Source organism: Peromyscus californicus, unplaced genomic scaffold, assembly GCF_007827085.1.
Source record: "Peromyscus californicus insignis strain IS unplaced genomic scaffold, ASM782708v3 Scaffold_8__1_contigs__length_139910024, whole genome shotgun sequence".
In the NCBI taxonomy this organism is placed as follows: Eukaryota; Metazoa; Chordata; class Mammalia; order Rodentia; family Cricetidae; genus Peromyscus; species Peromyscus californicus.
Window position 1 is genome coordinate 102,152,919 of NW_026294606.1, and position 24,907 is coordinate 102,177,825.

At 40.5% G+C, this 24,907-nt stretch overlaps 1 pseudogene; it reads right to left on the bottom strand.

The window, feature by feature from the left end:
- Nucleotides 1–10,951: 10,951 nt before the first annotated feature.
- Nucleotides 10,952–24,184, bottom strand: LOC128104560 (mitochondrial fission regulator 2-like; annotated as a pseudogene).
- Nucleotides 24,185–24,907: the final 723 nt, after the last annotated feature.

Sequence of the window (24,907 nt, forward strand, 5' to 3'; positions counted from 1 at the left end):
AGAATATTCTGTTCCTCAAACCTCTGGCAAAAGGACATCTGGAAGACAGAGCTCCTTTTATGTCTGACTGGTACCTAAGCACTGTCGACAAAATAGAAGTAGCAATAAAAATGATTAAGCCCCAGAACACTGCAGACAAGTATATTCATCTTCAGCAAATTATACTGAGCAGTTTTACAAGTCTTTCCATTCATAACTGCTGATGTAGGTGACCCTTCCTTCCTCAGACACAAACTCTTACAGAGCCTCAGAGCACCTTGCCAACCTTGTTACCCTCTCCATGGTTTCTCTGTTCCGATTATAAGCTAATTCTTAATGTTCTTCATTTTTATTTCCGTTACTTACAAGCTTGATTCATTTCTATAACTGCCATGGCTTCCCTCGTATCTATATGCCAGTGCTGCAGACATGGGTCCCCCACCCCCAGCAGCCATAGAACAAAGAGCATAAACAAGAATAACATCTGAGAAGTGTGTTAGAATTGAGACTTAAATGAGTAACAACTAAAAGAAATTAACTGCAGGTAGGAATTTGTAATGCCATATTCCAGTGGCCATATCATAAATCATTATCCTCTGTAGAGGTGAACAGGATACTGATTAAATGTTAAATAATAGATTTTTTTAAAATGTTGCCTCAGCATGAAAAAAGCCTATCTGAATCTTTATTTTGTGGTTTAAGAATGTTTCTTTTTTAATGTTTTCACAAGAAAAACCTGTGGCCAATTTGAGGCCAATTTTCTGATTATTAAGCTCAGTAAATTTCAGCTAGTCGCAGATATATGAACACTGTTAAAGCAGAAGGAGCAGTGGTGATGCCTCAGTCTCAGCCGTGTGTGCACAAGGTTACGGGGCATGGTGATGAAGGAGAACCTCTGCGTGGTTGGGGAAAGGATGCTGAAAGATGCATTCATCTTTTATTTAAGAAAAGGGATCCTTACATTCGATGGAGGATTTAACCAAGTCGTTTATTTGGGTGTGTGTGGAGGGCAGTGTATGTGTGTGCACATGTTTATGCAGGCACACACCTATGGGCAGTCCAGAGGTCAATGTTGATAGCTTCCTCTCTTGCCCTCCACCGTATGTTTTGAGATAGGGTCTCTCTGAACCAAGAGCTCACTGATAGACTGGGTGAGCCAGCCAGCAAGCTCAGGAGACCTGCCTGTCTCTTCACCTTTCCAAGCCTCCCCAGTGCTGAGTTTACAGCTGTCACAGCATCCAGCATTTACTTGGCTGCAGGGAACTAAACCCCAGGTCCTCATGCTTGCACAGCAGAAGCTCTTATCTACTAAGCTGTCTATTCAAACCTAAGCAGGTCTTTTGTAAAGTCCTTTGAATGCTGTGAGGATATTTGTTGTTAGTCATTTGGCTATTCACATGTCTCTACAGCCCCTAGGTGATTTGATTGTATCAGAATTACAAAAGTTAATAGAACAGCAGCCATCCATTTTTAAAATAGATATGTCTGTCTTCTGTAAAATGTAACAAATTTCATATAACATGCAACAAGTCAACAAAACTGTCACTTCATGCTCTATTTCTCTGGATTGTGTGCTTGGTTATTAAATCATTCATTCTTTAGACAACCTGGAATCCACTTCTATAGAATGCTGAACTGTTCTCACAAGAAAGGTAGAAGGGCTATAAGTGACACATGTTGATCATTAATTCTTTGTAAAACTTTGTGATGGGCAGTAAAAGGGGCATGATGTTCCTCTGTCTGCAATAGCTCAGAGTGTTCACATTCTTAGACATTTTTATAGCAGACCCCAAGAGGTTGCCTTCTTTATATTCCTTGAGGTAAGCCTCTCATAATTTGATCTTTACCCATCTGTCAGAATCGTAACTGCCATTTATACAGCTACTTCAGTAATAGATGGCAAACTATTCATGTCCACTGACTATAATTCATGGGAAAATCCAGTTTAGAGCTATTAAACATTGGATTTTGATCAACTAGAACTTAATTTGTTTAGAAAACCATCTATTCCTTAGCATCATTATTGTAGGTATCATTAACTGCCATTTCATGATTTTTATTTAAGCTTTGAACATCTGTACCTATACGTTAGCATCCAGCCCTTTTCGTTTGGCCTTGAGCTCTTTGAAGCCTAACATGCCTTTTATTTTTTTTAAGACAATTTCTCATATAAGCCAGGATGTCCTTGAACTCACTATATACTGCAGCTAACCTTGGACTTCTATCTTCATGTTTCTAGCTGCAGTGTTCTGGGGTTACAGTTGTGCAGTACCATGAGTGGTTCATGTGGGCCTCGGGATCAATCTCAAGGCTTCGTGTATGCTAGATAAACGTTCTACCAACTGAGCCATCTCCATCTCTGTAGCTTAGCCTGTCCCTTCATTCTTAAAAATATTCCACATTGAATAATTTTGATTATTTGTGTCACAGAAAGCCTCCTGATTTGAGGTGTACAGTCAACTGTCTTTCATTTTAATTGCTTTCTAGATACTCTCTATGAAAATGGTACCCATGAACTCAGGCCCTCACTGCCTGTCTGCGTTGTTGCCAAATGATTTTAATTTTTGCAAGAGATCTTAAAACAATAAATAACCTGAGCAACCAAGTACTTGTCTCCATACAACATAAGCATGAGGGCTGGTGATGTACCTTAGTGGTGAAGTGCTTGCCTAGTGTGCACAAGGCCTAAGGTTTGAGCCCTAGCACTGAAAAAACAAAAGCAGTACTGATAATATGTTAATGGAATCACATGACTTTTGATTTTGTAATATCACTATTTTGTTGATTCATTCTGCAAAATTGTTGACTTAGACTCGATATTGAGGTAGGTGGGGCTGTGGAAGCAAATGAGAAAGGTGGAGACTGCATCTTTGAGTTTAAGTCCTGTGCAAACCTGGCCTGTGATTTCCTCCCCAGGGACAATGCTTTAGCCTCTTGCTCTCACTGTCTGTTAGAAGTTGAAGTCCTCAAAAGTTTCCAGGTTGCCCTGTGTGTTTCCTTCATTTGACACTTGCCTCTTGTGGTCCCTTTGCGTCATCCTCCTTGGTTGACCCCCCTGTCACCACTTGTGATATATTGCTTTTTATAAAGGTGTGAACTGAAGTAATATTGTATAACTTAGCACCTAGAATAAGTGTTGTTTTAAAAACATGTAATATTTGTGAATGTCAGGTTAGTTTGTGATTAAATGTAGTGTTTCCAACATATCTGCTACCATAGAGAAGAGCTCTGGATTCTTTATGATGTGCATAAGGAAGAGTAACATTTTCTTTAGCTACTATTGTAATAAGGATGGCCAGCAAAATCATTAAACTTTGGTCCTGACCATAGTAAACTAACTCTCTCTCTCTCTCTCTCTCTCTCTCTCTCTCTCTCTCTCTCTCTCTCTCTCTCTCTCTCTTTCTCTCTCTCTCTCTCTCTCACACACACACACACACACTCACACACTCACACACTCACTCTCTCTCTCATACACAGTTTTCTCTCTCTCACACACACACACACTCACACACTCACACACACACATTCTCTCTCTCTCTCACACACACTCACACACTCTCTCTCTCTCACACACACACATTCTCTTTCTGTCTCTTTCTCTCTCTCTCTCTCTCTCTCTCTCTCTCTCACACACACACACACACACACACACACACAAAATGTGATTTAGAAGTTAAAATCTAAGAAATAGTTGGTATGATTTAGTTCAAGAAGTTTTTCAATATACCTGAACTTTTTAGACTTTTAGTATTGATTTTTGGTGTTGATTTTTTTATAATATGTTTCATTTGAGTATAACAAATATGGTCCTATCTAAGAATCATTTTTGTTTGTGACAGAAATAAAAAAAATACATACACACACACAAATGCTACCATACTTGTCATACTGTGGCTCAACAAACATGGTATTTAACTTGCACAGGTAACAGTAAAAATGTTTTGGAGAAGAGAGTAAATGTCTGCTATGCTCAAAATTCCAAGAGGTTTGAAACTTAGGAGAGTGGGGTCATAGTTCACTGGCAGAGGTCTCACTTAGCACTTGAGATTGCTCTGGTTCAATCCCCAGTGCCCTTCCCCTAAAGTTAAAGGTTTCTAAGATCTATAAATATGAACCTGATGGTCCTGGTATGTGTGAATTGTTTCTTTATCAACTTTACTTATCACTGATTTGGGGGAATAATGAATTACATGGGTTTATCAGGAACCACTGGCCATTACCTGAATTTATATAATTCTCACATGTGAATTTGCCAAGGATTCTAGAAAGTATTATTAAGAACTACTTGGAAGATAATTGAGGATATTTTCTTGCTATTCCTTTGAAAGTTAAGGTTAGAATTATTGATTGCTTCCTTTTGTCTAGTTATTTCAGGAATTTATCATTTTAAAGATATTACTATTTCATTTTAATAAATGAGTAATTTATTCTGATTCTGGCTGCTCTATTGCTGCTTCCCTTTTTAGTTACTCAATTATGCTGTCTCTTCAGAGTTTCTCAAGTTTTTCCCACCCTCAGCTTATTGGCCATTTTCATACTTTGAATTAAACTATCCAAATATTAAAATAATTATAGAATTTTCCTAACTGTGGCATTAGATTTTCATGCTTTATTATTGTCATTCACATATCCTAATCGTGAAAAGAGACTTACATTCTCTCTTATTTTGTAATCTGCTTCCTATACTGTGTTGAAGAAAGCATGTATGCTAAAGATGTAAAATCATGTAGATATTTGGATAGCCTCATCTGGATTTCACCCTTTCATGGTAATTCATTCAGTAAATTATTACACCTTTTTGTTGTTTTGGTTTTGGCTTCTTTATTTTTTTTAATTTTTATTATTATTATTTTTTAAAACAAGGTCTCACTCTATAGCTCCATGCTGGCCTGGAACTCACTGTGTAGCCTAGTCTAGCTTCATGGCAATCCTTCTGCCTCAGTTTCCAAAGTGCTGGCTTTGTGGAATGAGCCACCATGCTGGGTGCTTTTGTCTCTTCTTACTGTGATGTTGACACTTGTAGAGATATGCATAGTTGAATCTGCAATGTCTTCTAAATCAGTCTTCCCAAGTCACTTCCAAAGCACCTCCAAGTCCTGCCAGTGTCTCTGGATGCCAGTCTTAAGATGTTTCCTTTGTGCTTCCCACCTATTTCCCCAGAGCTGCTCTATCCAACCATAGAATTTGAATAAGAAATTTCAAAGGGGTCAAGTCTTTCCTTTGTGCATGTCTTCAGCAGTGTTCTATTACTGCAGAGACACCATGACCAAGGCAACTCTTATAATAGAAGGCATTTAATTGGGGGCTGGCTTACTGTTTCAGAAGTTTAGTTCATTATCATCCTGGTGGGGAGCATGGCCACAGCCAGGCAGGTGCTGGAGCAGTACCTAAGAGCTACATCCTGATCCATAGGCAGAGGAGGACTGGGGAATACCTGGGGCTGACATGGGCTTTTGAAACCTCAAAGCCCACCCCAAGTGACACAGTTCCTCTGTGAGGCCACACCTCCTAATTCTTCTAATCCTTTCAAATAGGGCCACTCCCTCGTGACTAAGCATTCAAACATATGAGCCTTTGGGGGCCATTCTTATTTAAACCACCATAGTCCATAAAACTTGGATATAGGATGTGTGTTTCATTAACTTTAAGGAGTCCTTGCTTAATTTTGATATCAACAAAAAGAAAGCCATATGGGTTTTAGCTCCATTCCTTATCATTTTTCTATTATCATTCCTTTCGCCATCTATCACTATTCTTTATTCTTGACCTATTAGTCAAATTCTAAAGTTGGTGTGGTGAGATTGAAGTTCCTCCTTTTGTACTGAACTCTTTGTCACTGGGTGTTATCAGGTAATCTATGACCAAAAGGAAGTAGTGAGGCTTTAATACCATTGGTACATACTCTATCGTATCAAAACCAAGCCATAAAATTTTTTTCTTGGGATCTATCCAGCGTCACGAAGGTTTATTAAATAATAATTAAGGATTCAAAAATATTTGATGATAATTGCTGTCTTTTTAAGTTGTCATTCTAAATTAACCCCTGGATTTTGTGATAAGTCTATGGAGCTTGACATGAATTTTGTAAAAAAAGAGGGCTGCTAGTAATCAGCTGGGCATGTTTTTCATGGTCAATTGAAGGCGAATCAAAGGGAGCGATGCTGAGTTATCTAAAGCAAGGTCTCTGGCCGTTCTACCTCGAGAGCCTAGAGGGAGCGTCATCTGGGTTGTTATGATGTTCTCTTTTGATGATGGATTTGGCTTTGGACTTCCAGGGAACCAAAACATTATTGAGACTTTCACACTATTAATTATCTGCAATTGTTTCTCTATCTGATTCTATCCATTTGCATTTGTAGTTTTGCTCAAGTACCGTTTCACTTCCTGGCTTCTCAGTAATGATTTGGGTTACCTTGGCTACTCTCAGCCTTTTAAAGTCGGAAGGAAAGAACTAGTTTAACGTTTTTCCCAGATACTCACTTGCTATGTTTTGTGGTGATCCCGCATCTCTCCTTCATTGACATTTAGCTTATGAAAGCCTCTCATTTTCCCTATTCTCTGCTCTTGATGCATTTTGTTTGTTTGTTTTTTCGAGACAGGGTTTCTCTGTGCAGTTTTGGTGCTTGTCCTTGAACTCACTCTGTAGACCAGGCTGGCCTCAAACTCACAGAGATCCGCCTGCCTCTGCCTCCCGAGTGCTGGGATTAAAGGCGTGTGCCACCACCGCCCGGCTTCTCTATGCATTTTCAAAGTTCATTTCTTTCACCAACCTTCCTCATTCAACACGTGAGACCTTCTTGTATACTTGATTTGAGTGGAATAGTTTGCTTTCTGAAAACTTTCTAAACTTGTAACCCCCTTCTCTGTCCCCACTTGTGTTCATGTACGTTCATGTGGAGGCTATCAGTTTTCTTCTCCCGCTTTCTACCTTATTTCTTGAGACAGGGTCTTACACCAAACCTGGTGCTCAGCAGGTGCCTAGACTGGCTGGCCAGTGAGCCACTGATATCCTGCTGTTTCTGAGTTCCAGTGGTGGGTGGTGTTGTGCCCAGATTTCGACCCCCCAGAGAGACCACAGAAGACGAGCATACTGGAATGCAAAAGCAAGGTTTTAATTCGGGATATCAAAGAGCAATACAAGCCTAGGCAGGGACTTCGTCCAACACATCCAATGCAGTGGAGACTGGAGGAAGTGCCCAGTCTGAATTGTGCACAGCTTTTAAAGGCAAAACCCACAAGGTTACAGTACCAGGGGATTTCCATACATATGCATTTCTGATTGGCTTGTTTCTAGAGACTTTCCAGAAATCATAGTTTAATCTCACTTACAAGGAGGTGGTTGCCTGTCACCGTTTCTCATTGGCTGCCCTTAGGTGGGGGACATTCTGTGGTTAAACAATCACCATGGAGACCAGGATTGGGACATTCCATGGTCACAGTGTCACCATCACATGATTAACTTGTTATTCTGTAAAAATGGAGGAGCTTTGGTCTCACAGGTGGGATTACAGGCCCATGCCATCATGGCCAGCTTTTAAATGGGTGAAGAGATGGAACTGAGGTTCTCAGACTTGGGTGACAGGCACTTTACCCACTGAAACTCTTCCCAGCCAGTCTGCCTTCTTTCCTAACTGTAAAACATTTCACACTAGCCGTTGTGTTATTCATTTTAATTATTTAGCTTTTCTTAATTATTTTTTGAGACAAGGTCTTACTCTGTAGCCCAAGAACTCACTATGTAGACCAGGCTGACTTGAAACTTGTAGTGATCCTTCTGTTTCAGCCTCCCAAAGTTTGGGATTTCAGTGTGACCTACCATACTGTGCTAACATTTACTTTTCTTTTTTTGTTCAGTTTTTTAAAAGGTAATTATTTCCCAGCCCGATCAGTTTTCCCTCCCCTCCCTCTTCTCCTCTTAGTCCCTCACCAACCTCCCCTCTTCCCCCCCATCCACTCCTCCTCCTTTCTCTTCAGAAAAGGGCAGGCCTCCCATGTGTATCAGCCAGCCTAACATTTACTTTTCAAAAATATAATTTGTATCCACTTGTTAATGAAGACTTTGTTTACAATACAAATTTGATTCATTTGTACCTTTAAAATAAACTTTCCTTTTTCTGTATAGGTTAAAAATATGAGATGAACGATAAGCCACAGGCAATTCATAATAGGAAATGTGGCTAATTTGGGAATGGCAGATATAGAGGTATTTTTATGTGCTCCTGCTATAGTTGCTTGGGTGATTAGTAAAAACTAAACAGGTATTCAGTACTTTACCTAAGGCAGTACTTACTGCTATAAGTGCCTTTTATCATAACTCCTGCTCTTCAAACAGTTGCTTTGGTTGGGAGACACAGCAGGCGTATATTTCTACATAAGGGCATCTCTACTCTCAGACCGCTGAAAAGGAGGAGGAAGTGGAGGAGTGGTGGCATGGCCATTGGTTCAGATCTGAAAGGTACATAAAACTCAAAATGCTTCAGTACCTTCCTGAAACATGTCCACAATCTCATTTGATGTGGTTTGATTGAAGCAAAACTGCTTAGGTGTGCATCTGTTATTGGTCAAGGCTAACACACAGGCTTGATAGCACGTTCTCTGTATTTTGTCCTTGAACCAGAGCAGCTTCTACTCCAGGGTCACCTAGTGATATGCCTGGTTTCTTACCTCTCTCGAGCATCCTCTTGTCCTGCAGTTTACCATGGATTCTTCTTGTCCTGACTCCAAAGATTCACTTTAAGGCCTTTTCCAAGAAAAAGATTTGCCTAGATATTTAATCGTGTGCTAACTGAGGCTTTACTTTTTTCCAAAGCATGAGATTCTAAAGTAAAATTTGGAGATGGTATGAAAAATAGAAATTCTATAATTCTGTCTTTCATAATACCCATCTCGTGATAGAGGCGGGGAGGGACTATTAGAAAGAGGGGGTAAAAGACATAGAAACAGCTTTTTAGAAGAATAAACACCAAAACAGTGAAGTAAAAACAAAAAGCAAAACCCCAGAAATCAAGACCATTGATTTGTACCAGAGTTCATCCAAAGCCTTGTTGGTAGGTTAGAAGAATCGAAACCAGAAATTCTTTACAGTAGGATTAGTTCATTTGGAGAGGACCTGGTGCTTGTAGAAAGTGGAAAGCTTAGAGAAAAACAGTAAATTATCTTTCAGCCTTCTAAATGATTTCTGCAGATCTTATCACGGGTGGGCAGGAGCAGAACAAATCGTAGAGGGCCAGACAGCATCTGGCTGTCCACTAGTCACCTAAGGAGAGGCAATGGAAGGTGCATCTCTGTCCATTCTTCACAGTGTCATCCTCAGGTATAGCATTCAGATGCTGCAAAGCTCAGACTCCTGCAAATTCACATAAACTCCCTGGTTTCAGATCTTCCCCCACTACCACTTGAAAATCACGCGAGGCTTTCCCTCATATTTTGAAAGGAAAGAGTCATCAGATCCATTTTACCTTAGGTGATTTCTCAAAGTGCAGGTGACTTTTGTTCTCCCACTGGAGTTACTGCTGGATTGGTGGGAGGTCTTGAAAGGCAGCTGTGACCCCCTGTCGTCGTCTCCTTGCCTTCAAAAGTATTCGCGTCGTGGATGCATATTTAAACTGCCCTTCTTTTCTTCCTAAGTTTTTATTTGGTTTTGATGTTTGTTCCTTTGTTTTTCTGAATAGAAAACAAATTGATGGGATGGCAGAATCCAAAGGGGTGTGTATGTGTGTGTGTGTGTGTGTGTGTGTGTGTGTGTGTGTGTGTGTGTATGTGTGTGTATGTGTGTTGAATACAGACTATCGACCTTAGTCAGAAATTACTAAGTGGTGAGTCAAATGAGTCACACTTGAATAAAAATCTCATGCTAAGGATTGGGCATGGAGCTAGTGGCACAGCCCTCACTTAATACACATAAGGCCCTGCATTTGATCCTAGAGTCACACACACAGAGAGCACAGGGAGAAAGAGACAGACAGAAAGAAAGACAGAGATCACACAGAGAGAGAGAGAGAGAGACAGAGACAGAGACAGAGAGACAGACAGACAGAGAGACAGACAGACAGAGAGAACAAACCGTACTAAAATAATGAAGTTAGTTACTGTGTGTGTGGATATTTTGGAATGATTTTTTTTTCAATGGGGTAGAAAAAACTATGCACCACTTTTCCATTCAGCTTCAGTAATCTTGCTTACACCCTTAGAAAATAACATTTGGAATAATATTTTTTACTAAATGGATCACTTTCTCATATTTAAGAAAAGAGATCAGAAAAAACATATACTCATCGCATGGACAAGGCAACAGTAACATTACTGACATTATTTCAAAAATTATTCTTTTTTTCAAAAGATTCATTTATTGTACAGTCTATTTACCAAAAAAAAAATAAGGTGCAAATGTACTCGAGAACAAAGGGAACATGCCAGGCATATGTATGTGCAAAGCCAGTGTGGACAAAACTTATCAAGAGTCTACTTCTGCGTGCAGCACTTGGCAGTCAAGATAATCGATTACCTCGGAAGTTTCAGAAAGTTCAATCCTATATGACTAAAACTATGACTATCTTAATGGAAAAATTATCACCTTTTACTCATTGAAAATTTCCAAGTTGCTGAAGGCCAAATAAACCATATCACACCAACTTAAAAATCCAAAGGAGCTTAAGTAGGAAGCCAGAATTATGTAGGAAAATCACTGAAGCATGTATTCCGTTTTCAGTAGCACTCACATAAAGGGGAAAAAAATCTATACACCCAACTCTCTTCAGTAGACATTTAACTGCCAGGTCTTCTAAAACCAGAGACAAGTATTCTTAAATCCCTTCCTCAGGTTGGGTGCAGATAGGTCCCAAGATAAGTCTTAATCACCCTAACGGAGTTTGTGACCCTCTGAAAGGCAGCAAAGGATAACACAGCACATTTCTGGATCTGTCCTCCCAAGTGTAGGCACAGCTTTCACTTCAGATACCTTGAATAACTGCTTTTATATTACCAGTTCTTCCCTTACATCACTGACTTTCTATTGGGGAAATGTAACATCAAAATCTTGACATTTCTGCACTAGAAAATGGAGAGCAGTCTCAAGATCCATTTTCTTTGTCAAAGAAATCTTACAATGCAACCTTCTGTTTCCATGCATTAGATATTAAAGACACTGGATCCCAATGGGAACTCTGTCTTCTCCTCTTTTGAATGGGTCTACCACCTGGTGACCTTATTCATGTCCTTTAGAACACTCACCATGTTTGGAACATCATTAACTCTCTGGCTTTTTGAATGATGACTATCATTCATCTTGTTAACCCCCAAAGGCTGTCTTTTCACTTCATCTGCCCAATTATCTCTGTTGCATGTAGGTTGCTTGGGAGGAAAACATAGAGGCTGGAGAGAAGACTGAGGAAAGAGAGGAAGAGGAGGAAGTAGCGAACTTGGAAAGTGATCTGGTTCTGCGCTCGGCCCAGAAGTCACTGATAATGATGGACATTCAGTCCATGCTGGGTTCGTTACTGCAATGTGAGACTGCAGGAAAGTTAGGTCATCTTCAAGGGCAGCTATCTTTTTAATGGTAGCCTTACGAGCAGATCATCTTCTCACTGCTTTGTTCTGTCTTAGAGCAGGTGATGATGGCTTCAAAATCAGTTTTGAAGGCATGAAAAGGTCATTTTCCCTTCCTCCTCTTTCCATATACTGAGATAACTGGCTTGTTCATCATTCGCAACACATAAAACATCAGCAGAAGATGGAACCATAGGTTCATAGTCATCAGAATATTCAGAGTTCAAGTGTGGGATCAACTCTAAATTAGGTCTTCAACAAGGTAATAAAGAAAGCATTCTCCCAATAATACAAATGAGACTCCCAGCAGACCCCTGGTCTTTATTTTTGCAAAGTCAGCAAATCCTGGTCTATGGGAACACCAAACTATGCCAGCATGTTTCTTAATATATTCACTATGAGAGACATTGGTGAATTAAGTTCAATGAAACATTGTTCATTGGTACCTCCCTGCTACACTGCACACCATCAGGTTGTCTGAGAAGGGCTGGCTCCACTGAGCCCCACGAAGACTCTGAGGGACTGAACTCCCCCCAGGGCAGGCTCGCTCTTTCCGCCTCTCAAAAAAAATTTTTTTTATAGAGACCTTGAATTACATTATTAGTTTCTCATCTTTGTTATAACAACTTTCCCAAAGGCACAGAGTAAGAAAGGCCATTAAAATTTTTATATCAAACATGTATTCACAACTTTGATAAAATATATCTGAGATCTCTTCAAAGAAAATACAGATATGTCAGGTGTGTCGTTGTTGTTGTTTTTATAATTTTCTCTCCTCACTTTAGATCTTACCTTTAATTGGAAAAGATGTGGGTATCTATCAAAACTTTACATTTTTTTTGTTTGTGTATGTGTTAATACATGTGTATGACCACAGGTCATCCTTGGATGGCGTTCTCTTGTTTTTTACAGATGCTAGTGAGCCACAGTGTGGGTGCTGGGAATTGAACTCAGAACCTCCGGAAGAGCAGCTAATGCTCTTAACCTCTGAGCCATCCCTCCAGTACTCTCCCTTGTTTTTTAATTCAGAGTTTCTCACTGGGCCCCTCAGGCTGACTGACCAGCAAACCTCCGGGATCCACCTAGCTTCATTACTGGGATGTGTTGAGAATGAAGCCAGGTCCTTATGTGTATGTATATAACAAGCACTTAACTGACTATGCTATCTCTCTAGTCTCTCCCCCGCCAACTACAATGTTTAATTCTCCCTTCTATTACTTCGTTTTCATTGTATTTTGGTTAGGCCATTAGTTGTAGCAGGCCATAAGCAGATTTAGGATTATGGCAGGTGGGAATGTTAGAATTGCAGAAGGGTGATGTATTAATTGTATTTATTGGTTATGGATTGAGTCTATGGAAAACACAGAAATGTTTAAATGGCTGCATATTTCTGATATATATTTGAGGCCATTTAATGTAACATTTTCCATATTTGTAACAATATATGCAAAATATCTTTGAAAATACCATAATTAAGCCAAATATTTATTGTAGTATAAATTTGGTGAAATTAAAGTTTATGTAAAACCAGCTACTTAGAACACTAACTGTATTTCAAGCTTTGGTTTTGTTTGTTTGTTTGGGGATAACATTTCATTCTATGTCTTAGGCTGGCCCCAAGCTCTTTGTCTTCCCATTGTAGGCTCCTAAGTCCTAGGATTGCAGATGTGACAAAACATGGCTATTCGGCCAGCCATTGCAGGGCATGCCTGTAGTCTTGGTATTTGGTGTGCTGAAATAAGATGATTGAGACGACAGCCTGGACTACACAGCAAGATCCTGGTTCATTAAAAAAAAAAAATGGAGACAGGGATATTGGTATTTTATCCTGTATGTTGGCCCCAATTAAAAAATACCATTCCCAGAATATATAAAATAGACCAAACAAAAGAAACATGCTACTATGAAATATGTAATTCATAAAGTATTTTAGGAAGTAGATTAAGTTAGGAGAACTAATTTTCTGGGTCTTAAGTTTCTATTTCTACTTATCTATGTAAAAAGGAACTTTTTTTCTTTTTCGAGACAGGTTTTCATGTAGTCCAGCCTCTAACTGGATAGATAGGTAGTGAAGGATGATCTTGAACTTCTGATCTCCTTCCTCCACCTCCCAAGCACTAGGATCATGGGCCTGTACCAGCACACCTGGTTTGTGCGATGCTGACTATAGGACCCAAGGCTTCATCATACCTGCTAGGCATGCAGTCCACCAACTGAACTACATACCCAGCCCCAAACGCACGTATCTTCAGTAAGATTGTGGCTTCCAGTTCTGACAGTTTTATAGATTTGTTACCATTAGAACCACAGTCAGATATTGCTGTGTGGAGTGTAAAACAAAACAAATAAAAACCCCCAAACAGAGCTTTTGCGTGCATAACTGAATTAACAAAAAAATAAGGGCCCAAATCTGAAGATGAAGAGGATGAAGAAACTGAGTGTAAGCCAACATTGTGGTTCTTAGAGAAGGCTGCCATTCTTAGCACTTAAGGATTGGATTTGTGAAAGACAGAGATAACCCTAGGACTCCCATATAAAACCAAGGTTCTGAGGCCAGACAGTGGCTTGGTGCTACCCACACTATTTCTCGAATGCCCGAGTACATGTGTTTAATCTCCTGCACTGGAAAAAAACAAAACCCCTCAAGTTCAAATTTTCTCCTACAATTTATCCCAAGTGAAGAACAGGGGAGTCTTATTAGGAGACTGAGCTCAAAAAAATGGTCAGACTACTGCTGACTCTCCGTTAAGGTCCGTAGGGTGTGGTGTGGGTGGTGAGGTAGGTGGAGGAAGGAGGAAAGAAGGGGGAGAAAAGGAGCATGTGACGGAGTTGGAGAGCAGACAGTGGCTTCCTCTAAACATCAGTGGTCACCTTGCTTCCTGAGAAATCAACGTTAAAAGTCACTGAGATCAAAAAACATCTCCACAGCACTTCAGCATGCGGCATGCAAAACCAAGAATTTTAAAGAGTCATGCTCTCAACCAAGGATCCCCATGAACAGAATGCCACTAACAATGAGCTGATATCCAAAAATGAGGAACTGTCAAAGAGAAGCAAGCCATCCTTTGGCACAGCACACCAGTCCTGGCTCAAGGATTTTCAATAATAGTGTTATCAGAAGCCATAAACTACTTTTAAATAATAAAGACATAAAAGCAGGAATGCAAGCCATGAGAAGAGAATGACTAGTGTCAGGGGCTGGAGGGATGGCCAGGGTGAAGAGTGCTTGCTGCTCTTCCAGATGGCCCAAGTGTACTTGTCGGCAACCTTAAATCGGGAGCCACACAACTGCTGTAACCAGCTTGGGGAAACCCAACACCCTCCTCTGGCCTCCACAGGTAACCTTCCCCGCAATGGCAAAGAGGCACGCAGACACATACACCTATTCATACATATTTTTAAATCTGTGAAAAAATGATGATAAGATGCAGTATTAGAGCAAGTGGGGTGACTCAGGGAGTTAAAGTGCCTGCTATGAAAGCCCGGTGACCTTGATCCCCCAAATCCATACAAATATGGAAGGCAAGCATAGACTCCTCACAGTTGTCCTCTGACCTCCGTATGCACACCATGACATACATACCCACACTCCCCGCCCCCTCTCACACACACACACACACACACACACACACACAGTTAAAAGCCCGGTGACCTTGATCCCCCAAATCCATTTAATATGGAAGGCAAGCATAGACTCCTCACAGTTGTCCTCTGACCTCCGTATGCACACCATGACATACATACCCACACTCCCCGCCCCCTCTCTCTCTCTCTCTCTCTCTCTCTCTCTCTCTCTTTCTCTCTCTCTCTCTCTCTCTCACACACACACACACACACACACACACACACACACACACACACACACACACAGTTAAAAGCCCGGTGACCTTGATCCCCCAAATCCATACAAATGTGGAAGGCAAGCATAGACTCCTCACAGTTGTCCTCTGACCTCCGTATGCACACCATGACATACATACCCACACTCCCCGCCCCCTCTCTCTCACGCACACACACACACACAGTTAAAAGAACGGGCAATATCAAAAAATCAAGCAGATCTGAAGTGATGAGAGAGAGAAATCTAGAAAAAAAATGAAATTTGAAGATCTATTTTCAAATACAAAGATTCTGAAATTTCCCAAGAAACAAACACTGCCTTCTAAGTTGAGAAATAGCAGTCTTGTCATACATTCTCTGGGCTCAAACTGTGTGCCACTTTGCTAGTGATTTCTGGGTCTCAACACATGACTCTCTAATCTCTGAGACCTAAACTTACTGAGTCCTAGCAAATCTGAAACCAGATGCCATGTGTTAATGACACTGAACAGCCTCATCAAAATAACCCACACAACACCAGTGCTGATCCAGTTAGATTAAGACAAATTAAAAACCTAATACACAGTTTTGCTGTTGGGTCCTTAGGGTCAGAGGTCAGTATAGTATATTGCAATAAGGCTATAGGTTACTCATGCCACAATATTTTATTGTAACAATCCAAATGGGGATAAAACACCCAGCAGTAGCCCATAAATCTGTTAGAGCTGAACTGTCAATGTCCCCTATACCAGGGTAATTTGTTAATTCGGAGCAAGTCCCTGTTTTCACTAGACCTTGGCAACTCCTTTCTGAAACATCAATAAGCCATCTGCTTTGACTTGTTAATCCAATGACTTTATTCAGTCCAAAGCAATTTTTTCCTAATAAAAACAGAGTATTTATCTCCATGGCTATAAAAGAGGAGTGTTTTCAACTGTTCACTTATAGTTAAGAAGCACATTTAGTTTGGATTGATTTCCAATGTCTCGGTCATATCTTGTCACTTTCCATTTCTTATATACAGCATCTCAGTTTAGCTGTTTAGGAGGGGGAAAAACAGCCAAATTCTGGATGTGTTACAGGGAAAGTACACAAAATCTAAAGAAGTTCAGAGAGGAAAATAACTCACCCAAAATAAATACAGATACATATTTCCTATTACGATTTCCCCATTTGGAAGTTTTCTGGTCACTCCAGAGAGTGCTCATGCTAGCTGCTGTTTCTCTCTCCACCCTGGTTCCAGATGTTTGCCTCTTATTCAGTGTATGGTTGTGTCCTGAGCCCCAGGGTAGATAATGTTTATCTGTAATAGAAACTTTTTATCCACTCTCCAGCTTTATTGTATTGGTATCAAGTTAGCCTCTGAGCTGGGATCATAGCATGCGAAGTTCTGCAAGACCACTCCAAAAAACTGACCCTTTTCTCCAACCCACCAGGATGGGATAAAATGAGTATTTCCTAGGTGTCTGTGGGGGGTACGGCCCATGCTCTGTGAACGAGCATCTTCAGGAATCGTCACGCTTCGTGCACCCTCCGTCCTTGGAGCTTACTGCCAGCTGGCAAGTGGAACAGAGCCTCTGACCTTTGATCTTGAATCAGCTCCTCTCGGACTGTTAGAAAAATGATGTCTGGGGAGAGGCCTGGGCATTTGAGTCATTACTGCATTCTGCCCTCTTAAAAAACAAAGAGGAAAGGCATAGGTATCCTTAATGAGCAGAGGACTCAGATGTAGCACAGACCATAGTGCATTATGGGAATTGTCTCTCAGCAGCACAGCTCCCTTTCCCACTGCAAACATCTGAACAAAGGAAGAAGTAGGCAGCTAACGGAAAATGTACTGTAAGTGCCCAAAGTGTTTCACTGAGTTGTTTCAACTCTTTGTAACTTGGTGAGCGCCTACTTGGATTTTTTTTTTAATATTTGAGATGGCATCACAGAGAGAAGCAGCCCAGATACTTCTGTGCCTCTCATGCCTCTTTATCCTCACTTTTACAGAGAAAAGAAAAAACTTTGTAAGTCCTTAAGTCAAATCTTAAATTGTTTTCTAGTATTTAACAAAAATGAGAAATGTCTGATATTCATGGTTAGAGCCATAGATTTCTAACAAAGTTTTCCCCAAATTTTTACTTTCATTAATTCTAACATTATTTTTCATGAAGCCTCGGAGCTGCACGTAATGGTCATGTGATCTTAGCACTTGGGAGATGGAGGGAGGTAGGAGGTTATCCTTGGCTATGTTTGAGACCAGCCTGGGTTACGTGAGGGCCTCTCTCTCTCTCTCTCTCTCTCTCTCTCTCTCTCTCTCTCTCTCTCTCTCTCTCTCAAATATATATCAAATATATAAACATTAACTGCCCATATGGCATGAAATTTACCAAATTACTTTATACTTAGTAAATAGTAATGATATTATTTCTTGATCCCTGTCCTTTACCTCTGCATTATGTCTTCTCTGTGACTTAAAACATGACAAGAAGGGACTGACTGCCAGTCACAGTCTCTGCTAATGAGGTTAGCAGTCTCCGCACTTGGGTTTATCTTCATGAACAAAAGTAGAGCTTATTCTTGGAGATAGTAGTTAAGGTAGAAATAAAGAAACGGAGCCTTTGTGAGAGGAAATAACAGGCAGACTCCCTTACTCGGTACCGGTAAGTGAAAGGTGGGCAAGAGCTGTGTGGATATCGGCAAGTACAACAGAGTTCTATCCCTGACTTAACACATGTGTGAAAGGTGGGCAAGAGCTGTGTGGATATCGGCAAGTACAACAGAGTTCTATCCCTGACTTAACACATGTGTGAAAGGTGGGCAAGAGCTGTGTGGATATCGGCAAGTACAACAGAGTTGTATCCCTGACTTAACACATGTGTGAAAGCAGTCATAATCATAAACTGCACTTTCACTTTCCGACTCAGTAGTGCCGGTGCTCAGGAATAAGGGGTTCACTTCCAAACCCAAGATAGAAAGCAGAGCATGAGCCAGTTAGAGCTGGGACTCAGCCAATAGCCACTTCTTGTTAAAGTACAACATAGTTTTGACCTGAGTAATATTACCTGAGGAATAGGACAATCAGTGTCCCAGATCGATCCCTGCTTCGTAGGTTTTCTTTTAAGCTCTCTGATTAGCCTTGTTGTTTTGTGTTTTTCCCAGATAATGTGAGTTTGGAGTTTTTGCTTGTTTATTTTGTTTTTGTTTGGCTTATTTTTTTTTTAATGTTTCATGGAAACTTTTAGAAAGACGGTTATAGAGCAGAGACAAAAAGAAAGAAAACACTGCCTTGAAGACACAGACTAAACACATGACTGAAAATCTCCAGAGGACAGGTCAACCTAGCAAGAGACACACACCTTCTTACCAGAGCTTAAGGTCCTGGATGGAAGAACGGACTTCTGGGATTTGCTGCAGTTAGAACGGGTTAAAGGATTAAGGACTATGCAAACATTTATGAAAATGGCTAAGCAATGGGAAGAGGCAAGTGACAGAGGTCAGCGAAAGCTGATTAAAGTGTCCCTACCAGTGAAGCAATGATCACGTGAAAGAACACAATTGGAGGGGTGGGGGTGTGTGGGTGTAGGGATGTAGGTGTATAAGGGTGTGTGTGTGCACGCGCATGCACATGCATGTAGGTATGTGCGTGTGCATGCTTTTCAGCATGACTATAGAAAATATGGTGTTGCATTTTGGAAATCACATTCAAGGAAATTAGTAATATTTTCATGCACTGCTGGTCTAGCTTAGAGATAGAATACTTGCCTTGCATGTACAAGGCCCTGGGATTTGACTGTTAGGATGATTTTATATACACACAAACATACTTAATCAAATGAAGGGGTTAAAATAACTAATGCCTCAGTTGAAGTTAATAAAAGCTACTTATTATATGTCTTGGCTAAAGTAAAACTAAGTAAGAACTGAGCACAAACCTTCAGCTGCCAAGGAGCAGTAGAAGCAAATTGTGTAAGAGAATACACTCATTCACATTTTTCCTAAACTTGAAATTTTCATCTCAATGGAAAATTTTAATTTTAATAGGAAATGTATCTAAGAGCCATGATTAAGTTTAAATATATTCTGTAGTGTTCATCCTTATCATTTATCTTGATCTAGAAATTCTTTGATCTAACAAATTCCGAAATAAGACTCCCAAGTTAGTAGAGAAACGATACAATGGTTTCTGTTGTTGAAGTTTCCCATTAAGACCTGTTATCTTAGTAATGAGATTAAATTTTCTTCATTTTTCTCTTTCCATTGGATTTCTTACATTTATAGATACAAGTCTCTTGTTTCAGGCTAATGGTTTATGTTTAAGTAAAAGTCTAAAATATAATGATTTTGGTGTAAAGATATGTATGTCTGTCCAGCCACTTAAAGAAGACTGTTGTGCGAATGCAGAATCCTGTTCTACTTTGTCTTTCCTGGACTTAATTACACTCTAAAGATGCGGATTATACTAGGAGCTTTTATTTAAAGGGCAGATATTTCCATTAATTCACCTATAAAGTGGTAGTTTGTTTATGACTGGTCAAGCATCATTATAAATAAAAGTACCTTTGCTGTACACAAGACAATGAGAAACTATGAAAATGTTCCTACCTGCCAAAGCAACCCCCCCTTTATCAGGGAACTGGGACTTTGGTGTAAAATGCAGTCCTGAGTCAGTCACATTGGAGACAGGATTCAAGAATTTCCATTTTATTTAGTACTTGATGTTATTGCTGTATGAGACAGGGTCTCATACAGTTCATACAGACTAGCCTGTAGCCTGGACTTAACTCTTGATAGCCCTGCCTTCACCTCATAAGTACTGGTACTATAAGCAGGTATCATCATGCCCAGCTAGAAATTTGCATTTTAAACCAACATCCTAGATGATTTTGATATAAATGGTCTCCTGACATTTTTGTGAAATTCTACTTGGACAATTAGATATATTTTCAAATAATAGCCATGGCTTGAGGGATGGCTCAGATGGTAAAGTACTTGCCTCACAAGCACAAGGCTCACACTTCAGCCAGAACTCAAATAAAATTGCCAGACGTAGTGGTGTGTCTGCATTCCTAGTGCTAGGGAGGCAGAGACAGGAGGATCCCAGGGGTGCACTGGCTTGCCTGTCTAGCCTAATTGGTGAGGTCCAGACCATCAAGAGACCGTCTCAAAGGAAGTGGATGGCACTTGTAAGGATGACACACGAGGTTGTCCCCTGCCTGCTGCATGCACACACTCACACATATATTTACACCTGCACCCATAGTATGAACCTACTGATCCACATGTACAAGCAGACACACACAGGATTTTATAATCTTTTTAAAGTAACTTGCAGAGTTTGACTTCTACATTAATTTGGATTATCCCTCCTACTGAAAACAATAGGGTAAATTGTATAAAATAGAAGAATCCAAGGCTTAGTCATATTAACGAAATACTAGAAAATTATGAGGCCAACTTGTGAGACATCTGAGAGAGATGAATCTGGCATTTAGAGGTGCATCTACTTGTTGAAGTGTCTATCAGTTCCTGTATCTCCAGGGATCTCCATTTAAAGACTTCTCAGAGGCTTTGAAATTTCAAAAAATTTCAAAAATCATGAAACATAGAAGCAATATTGGCATGCAAAGGCCACTATGAAGGATATGACATTTGATTATGTCTACAAGAAAGGGTAAACCTGAAATAGACCAGCCAAGGACTGATAATTAGCTTCAATTAATTAGAGATCCTGGTGTACTTTATCTATTAGTGAGGTGCTTATGTCCTTGGCTACTCCAGAGACTGTTGTTTTTATCTAAATTTATATCTTATGATTTTACCAATAAAGACTCTGGAGCCTGAGGCTGGGGCGAAAAACTGCTAACTCGGGGAGGTTGAGAAGCAACTAGCTGACCTTCCTCCTTTCCTGGTATCTCAAAAAGAGAGCATCCTTTCACCGTGTGAAACCAAAAAGACCTCCATACTCAAAGTCCCTTCTTACTACTTCCTGTGCATCTCTCTATCCATCTTCTGGACTCTCTTTGACTCTCTGTAACTACTTTCTGTCAACTAGTTGCTGGCTCTGCCTTCTGACCCAAGGTTGACTTTATTCAATTAACACAGTCTTGGGGTTCACAGTGTGATTGAATATCCTGCAACAAGAGACAAACTTGAATAGGTCTTATGGGAAAATTGTCCTAACCCATCAGTTGCCTCATTAGAATTCTCTAAATACTGGTACTCAAAGCTAAAAATGGACACGAGAAAGATCCTATGTTAGATAGAACCAAGAGAACCAATGCCCAATTGATGGGGAATGTCTTTCTGTATGTGTTGAGAATATATGTTGCTCTGATTGGTTGATAAATGGAGTCGTTTGGCCTATGGCAAGGCAGCTTAGAGGCAGGCGGGAAATTCAAAGAGAGACAGGAAGAAGGCGGGGGGGGGGGGGGAGGACATGACAACATGCCAAGGAGCAACATGTAATGGGACGCAGGTAAAGCCACAGAATATGTGGCGATACATAGATTAATAGTTACAGGCTAATTTAAGATACAAGAGCTAGCTAGCAAAAGGCTTGAGCCATGGCCATACAGTTATAATTAATGTAAGCCTGTGTGTTTACTTGGGGGATGCAAGTGGGAGAGATTTGTCCCGACCGCCGGCCAGCTGGGACACAGGAAAACTTCCAACTACACCCAATAGAAATAGGCTCATATGGATGATTCAGATGGTGAGATTGTTAGCCATGGGTTGTATTGGAATTGGTTGGGCTTCATGTGGAACACCTTGATATGTCTGGATTTCAAACGCTTATTAGACCTGTGGTTCGCAAGTATTTCCCCATTTTGTTGGTTCCTTTTTTACTTTTACTGGTAATGTTCTCAGAAGCCAAAAAGAGCTTCTAATTTTCATGAAAATTTTAATTTCATGAGGCAGTTTGGCTTTTTTTCTTTTGCTGTCTGTGCCTTGTGTGTTGTATTCAGGAAGTGCTTGTCTAATCCAATACATTAAAGCTTTCCCCCTATGTTTTCTTATAAGAGTTTTATGGTTTTAGCCTTTACATTCGGGTCACTAACCCATTTTAACCCAATTTTGATGTCTGATGTTAAGTGTCCAAGCTTTCTCTTTTGCATGTGGATATCTAGTTTTTTTTTCCACATGCTTTCTTGAAGAGAGTTGTCTTCTCTCTCATCCCCATTGAATAGTTTTGTCACCCTTGAAGTAAATAATTGGGCCATTTCTTAGAGTTTATTTTGGGTTCTCTATCCTGTTCCATTTGTCTCTATGTTTTTATGTTTATAACATAGTTATAATTACTATGTTATAATATACATTACTATAATGTAATGTTTTATATTACTATAAAACAGTGTAGCAGAGTTTTTCTGGTTTTTGTCTTTGTTTGAGACACTGTCTCATAGTGTAGTATAGACTGGCTTCAGTCCAGGCTGATACTGAACTCAACAATCCTCCTGCTTCAGCCTCCTGAATGTTGATTACAAGCATGAGACACCATGCCTGTCTTTGTAGTAAGTTTTGAAGTTAAGAAAATTTAGTTTCTTGAAGATTTTAAGAAAAGAATTTAATGGAGTCATAACTATATGATTATGGGCTATAACATGATGCTTTTTTTATTAACAACATTTTTTATTGATTCTTTGGGAACTTCACACCATGTATTCCAATCCCACTCATCTCCCAGTTCCTCCATGTCCACCCTCTACCCAAGTAGCCTCTTTACCCAAAAGTAATAAAAAAAAATAAAGAAAAAGGAAAAAACAAACAAATACTTTGTTCCTCTGTCTCTCCCACCTCTCTATCACATACGCATTTGTTGTAGTGGCCTTGGGAGCTGCAGTGTGTCACACAGTAGACTTTTTTGACCAAACAGCTTTCCTTGCAAATGTTCATTGCAATGAGTTGTTGGTCTGGTTTGAGACCTCTGACTTCTGCTACTGTAAGTCAATACTGGACCCTCACCAAAACTCCTCTCAGATATCCTGCTGTTACCCTGAGTCATGGAGATCCTGAAGCTATGGTTCCACAGGATCAGTCCCTTCACATGCTTCAGCAGGCCATAGATGGGGGGTAGATGTTGGGGTGGGCCAACTCAAAGCCCTGGATGTTGCTAGAGTTTTCCTGCCTGGCCCACAGTCTGGACAAATCTCTCTCACCCGCCAGTCCCAAGCCGCTCAAACCCGATCAAGTAAACACAGACACTTATATTGGTTACAAACTGTATGGCCGTGGCAGGCTTCTTGCTAACTGTTCTTACAGCTTAAATTAATCCATTTCCATTAATCTATACCTTGCCACATGGCTCGTGGCTTACCGGCATCTTCCCAGGCAGCTTGTCATCATGGCGGCTGGCAGTGTCTCCCTGACTCAGCCTTCCACTTCCCTTCTCTATTCTCCTCCTTGTCCCGCCTATACTTCCTGCCTGGCCACGGGCCAATCAGTGATTTATTTATTGACCAATCAGCAACACATTTGACATACAGACCATCCCACAGCACCTGGATGTAGGCCTGAGTGGTAGCTGAGTTGGTCAGTCCTGGCCTTCACCCAGACTAAACCCCTTAGGAGCGGGCATGGTCAGCTCTCCCACACACATGGTGAGGAGTCAGACCAGCTCTCCCATATGCAGGGCCAGCTCTCCTGTTGTGGTGGCCAGTGAGAGGGGGGCAGTTATCCGAGGGCTGTTGAGGGTTGGGACCAGCTCTCCTGTGCCCACGATACTGGGGCCATTTCTCTGGGGGTTGGAGGTTCTCTGGCTGAAGTGGCCAACGAGGGACAGGACTAGCTCTCTGGTGCCCAGGACACCAGGGCCAGCTCTTCCATCACCCTTGGTAGTAACATGGGCCACAGACATGAACACAGATGTCTACGGTAGGACACAGACCCAGACATAGCCCTCAGCCACAGCATCGATCCCCAAAAATTATCAGCTGCCGACTGAAACCTAGCTGTTGGTCTGTGACTGGGATTGAGCCCAAGAAAGCTTTGTTTTGACCAGCGTTGAGAAGTATTTTCCCCATCAATCATTTTATAGTTTAAGGTTTTTAATTTTTTAAATCTTTTTGAGATTCTAATATAATTATATCATATATATGTAACATATGAATTGAGCATGTTGTATTTATATATTTTGGAATACATACACGTGCATTTGTGTGTATGTGCATGCATGCAACTAAGAAAAAGATTATGAATTTGAAAGAGAATAAGAGGGGGTACATGAGAGGGTTTGGAGAGAAGAAAGGGATATGGAAAATCATGCAATTACATTATAATTATATTAGGTTTATTGGTTGTATGATACACATGAGGTATTGGGTTTGCCCCAGCACCACAAAAAAAGTAAAAGCAAATAATAACCAGTGCCTTTTGAACTAATTTTTATGTGTAGATGAGAAAATGGTCCATTTTAACTCTTGTACATGTAGATATCTGGTTTTCCCAGGCCATCCATTGATGAGGTGGTTATTTTTTCATTGTATGTATAGTTCTGGGCTGTCTGTTTGTATGACAGGACTGTGCTGTTCTGGTCACTGTGGCTTTGTTCTTTTACTCAAGACTGCTTTGGCTGTTGAGG